Source organism: Oncorhynchus gorbuscha, linkage group LG24, assembly GCF_021184085.1.
Source record: "Oncorhynchus gorbuscha isolate QuinsamMale2020 ecotype Even-year linkage group LG24, OgorEven_v1.0, whole genome shotgun sequence".
In the NCBI taxonomy this organism is placed as follows: Eukaryota; Metazoa; Chordata; class Actinopteri; order Salmoniformes; family Salmonidae; genus Oncorhynchus; species Oncorhynchus gorbuscha.
Window position 1 is genome coordinate 60480723 of NC_060196.1, and position 5000 is coordinate 60485722.

Consider the following 5000-nt stretch of genomic DNA (forward strand, 5'->3'; position numbering starts at 1 on the left):
CCCATCAATGACCCCAGTATCCCTCTTTGGTGTCCTAAGTGGAGTTATTTATTTACCAACATCAATGACCCCAGCCATTATCCCCTTGTGGTGTCTCAAAGTTATTTATTTACCAACATCAATGACCCCAGCCATTATCCCCTTGTGGTGTCCTAAGTGGAGTTATTTATTTACCAGCATCAATGACCCCAGCCATTATCCCCTTGTGGTGTCCTAAGTGGAGTTATTTATTTACCAACATCAATGATGCCATTATCCCCTTGTGGTGTCTAAGTGGAGTTATTTATTTACCAGCATCAATGACCCCAGCCATTATCCCCTTGTGGTTCCTAAGAGTTATTTATTTACCAACATCAATGACCCCAGCCATTATCCCCTTGTGGTGTCCTAAGTGGAGTTATTTATTTACCAGCATCAATGACCCCAGCCATTATCCCCTTGTGGTGTCCTAAGTGGAGTTATTTATTTACCAACATCAATGACCCCAGCCATTATCCCCTTGTGGTGTCCTAAGTGGAGTTATTTATTTACCAGCATCAATGACCCCAGCCATTATCCCCTTGTGGTGTCCTAAGTGGAGTTATTTATTTACCAACATCAATGACCCCAGCCATTATCCCCTTGTGGTGTCCTAAGTGGAGTTATTTATTTACCAGCATCAATGACCCCAGCCATTATCCCCTTGTGGTGTCCTAAGTGGAGTTATTTATTTACCAGCATCAATCAATGACCCCAGCCATTATCCCCTTGTGGTGTCCTAAGTGGAGTTATTTATTTACCAACATCAATGACCCCAGCCATTATCCCCTTGTGGTGTCCTAAGTGGAGTTATTTATTTACCAACATCAATGACCCCAGCCATTATCCCCTTGTGGTGTCCTAAGTGGAGTTATTTATTTACCAACATCAATGACCCCAGCCATTATCCCCTTGTGGTGTCCTAAGTGGAGTTATTTATTTACCAACATCAATGACCCCAGCCATTATCCCCTTGTGGTGTCCTAAGTGGAGTTATTTATTTACCAGCATCAATGACCCCAGCCATTATCCCCTTGTGGTGTCCTAAGTGGAGTTATTTATTTACCAGCATCAATGACCCCAGCCATTATCCCCTTGTGGTGTCCTAAGTGGAGTTATTTATTTACCAGCATCAATGACCCCAGCCATTATCCCCTTGTGGTGTCCTAAGTGGAGTTATTTATTTACCAGCATCAATGACCCCAGCCATTATCCCCTTGTGGTGTCCTAAGTGGAGTTATTTATTTACCAGCATCAATGACCCCAGCCATTATCCCCCTAAGTGGAGTTATTTATTTACCAACATCAATGACCCCAGCCATTATCCCCTTGTGGTGTCCTAAGTGGAGTTATTTATTTACCAGCATCAATGACCCCAGCCATTATCCCCTTGTGGTGTCCTAAGTGGAGTTATTTATTTACCAACATCAATGACCCCAGCCATTATCCCCTTGTGGTGTCCTAAGTGGAGTTATTTATTTACCAGCATCAATGACCCCAGCCATTATCCCCTTGTGGTGTCCTAAGTGGAGTTATTTATTTACCAGCATCAATGACCCCAGCCATTATGACCCCAGCCCTTGTGGTGTCCTAAGTGGAGTTATTTATTTACCAGCATCAATGACCCCAGCCATTATCCCCTTGTGGTGTCCTAAGTGGAGTTATTTATTTACCAGCATCAATGACCCCAGCCATTATCCCCTTGTGGTGTCCTAAGTGGAGTTATTTATTTACCAGCATCAATGACCCCAGCCATTATCCCCTTGTGGTGTCCTAAGTGGAGTTATTTATTTACCAGCATCAATGACCCCAGCCATTATCCCCTTGTGGTGTCCTAAGTGGAGTTATTTATTTACCAACATCAATGACCCCAGCCATTATCCCCTTGTGGTGTCCTAAGTGGAGTTATTTATTTACCAGCATCAATGACCCCAGCCATTATCCCCTTGTGGTGTCCTAAGTGGAGTTATTTATTTACCAACATCAATGACCCCAGCCATTATCCCCTTGTGGTGTCCTAAGTGGAGTTATTTATTTACCAGCATCAATGACCCCAGCCATTATCCCCTTGTGGTGTCCTAAGTGGAGTTATTTATTTACCAGCATCAATGACCCCAGCCATTATCCCCTTGTGGTGTCCTAAGTGGAGTTATTTATTTACCAACATCAATGACCCCAGCCATTATCCCCTTGTGGTGTCCTAAGTGGATTTATTTATTTACCAACATCAATGACCCCAGCCATTATCCCCTTGTGGTGTCCTAAGTGGAGTTATTTATTTACCAACATCAATGACCCCAGCCATTATCCCCTTGTGGTGTCCTAAGTGGATTTATTTATTTACCAACATCAATGACCCCAGCCATTATCCCCTTGTGGTGTCCTAAGTGGAGTTATTTATTTACCAACATCAATGACCCCAGCCATTATCCCCTTGTGGTGTCCTAAGTGGATTTATTTATTTACCAGCATCAATGACCCCAGCCATTATCCCCTTGTGGTGTCCTAAGTGGAGTTATTTATTTACCAACATCAATGACCCCAGCCATTATCCCCTTGTGGTGTCCTAAGTGGAGTTATTTATTTACCAACATCAATGACCCCAGCCATTATCCCCTTGTGGTGTCCTAAGTGGAGTTATTTATTTACCAGCATCAATGACCCCAGCCATTATCCCCTTGTGGTGTCCTAAGTGGATTTATTTATTTACCAGCATCAATGACCCCAGCCATTATCCCCTTGTGGTGTCCTAAGTGGAGTTATTTATTTACCAACATCAATGACCCCAGCCATTATCCCCTTGTGGTGTCCTAAGTGGAGTTATTTATTTGCCACCATCAATTGCAAATAAATTCATAAATAAATCCTACAATGTGATTTTCTGGATTTTTGTCCCCTCATTTTGTCTGCCATAGTTGAAGTGTACATATGATGACAATTACAGGCCTCTCTCATCTTTTTAAGTGGGAGAACTTGCACAATTGGTGGCTGACTAAACACTTTTTTGCCCCACTGTATATAGTATCAGTGATATAGTAGTATTATATATATATATATATATATAGTATCAGTATTATGGTGGTATTATATATATATATATAGTATCAGTATTATAGTGGTATTATATATATATAGTATCAGTATTATAGTGGTATTATATATATATAGTATCAGTATTATAGTGGTATTATATATATATATATATATATATATATATATATATATATAGTATCAGTATTATAGTGGTATATATATATATATATATATATATAGTATCAGTATTATAGTGGTATTATATATATATAGTATCAGTGATATAGTGGTATTATATATATATAGTATCAGTGATATAGTGGTATTATATATATATAGTATCAGTATTATAGTGGTATTATATATATATAGTATCAGTATTATAGTGGTATTATATATATATAGTATCAGTGATATAGTGGTATTATATATATATAGTATCAGTGATATAGTGGTATTATATATATATAGTATCAGTATTATAGTGGTATTATATATATATAGTATCAGTGATATAGTGGTATTATATATATATAGTATCAGTATCATAGTGGTATTATATAAATATATATATATATATATATATATATATATAGTATCAGTATTACAGTGGTATTATATATATATATAGTATCAGTATTATAGTGGTATTATATCAATATATATATATATAGTATCAGTATTATGGTGGTATTATATGTATATAGTATCAGTATTATAGTGGTATTATATATATAGTATCAGTGATATAGTGGCATTATATACTGTATATCACAAAAGTGAGTACACCCCTCACAATTTTGTGAATATTTGAGTATATCTTTTCATGTGACAACACTGAAGAAATGACACTTTGCTACAATGTAAAGTAGTGAGTGTACAGCTTGTATAACAGTGTAAATTTGCTGTCCCCTCAAAATAACTCAACACACAGCCATTACTGTCTAAACCGCTGGCAACAAAAGTGCGTGTGATATACTGTATATAATCAGTGATAAAGTGATGACCTTTCTCCCTTTCTCTGATGACTTTTCTCTCTTTCTCCTATGACCCCCCACTCTCTCTCTCTGTCTCTCTCTCTCTGTCTCTCTGTCTCTCTGTTGATAGAATCAAATAGGACAGAGAGAGAGAGATGGGGAGAGAGAGAGAGAGAGAGAGAGAGAGAGAGAGAGAGGGAGAGAGACAGAGAGAGACAGAGAGAGAGAGGGAGACAGAGAGACAGAGAGAGAGAGAGGGAGAGAGAGAGAGACAGGATGGGAGAGAGAGAAAGAGAGGGAGAGAGAGAGAGAGACAGAGAGAGACAGAGAGAGAGAGAGGGAGACAGAGAGACAGAGAGAGAGAGAGAGAGAGAGTGAGAGACAGAGGGAAATGATGAGACTGGAAGATAGACAGATGTTAGAATGATGAGGGATGATGAGGGATTGTGAGGAAGTAGAGAAGGGGAAGTAGATTAAATAGAGGTGTTCTAAATAAGAATGGGGCCAGGTCCTTGGAACTCTACTGTCCTGTCTGTCCTAGTGAGAATACCAGACACATTTAGAGCTCTCACAAGGACCAACCAGAATAGATCACATGCTGGCACCCACACCCACGCACACACACACACACACACACACACACACACACACACACACACACACACACACACACACACACACACACACACACACACACACACACACACACACACACACACACACACACACACACACACACACACACACACACACACACACACACACACAAAGCAAAACTCCTATGTGTCCAACAGCGACCACTGTCAATCTAACAAACCCCTAGGGACTGTTATGACCCCTGTGTGTGTGTGTGTGTGTGTGTGTGTGTGTGTGTGTGTGTGTGTGTGTGTGTGTGTGTGTGTGTGTGTGTGTGTGTGTGTGTGTGTGTGTGTGTGTGTGTGTGTGTGTGTGTGTGTGTGTGTGTGTGTGTGT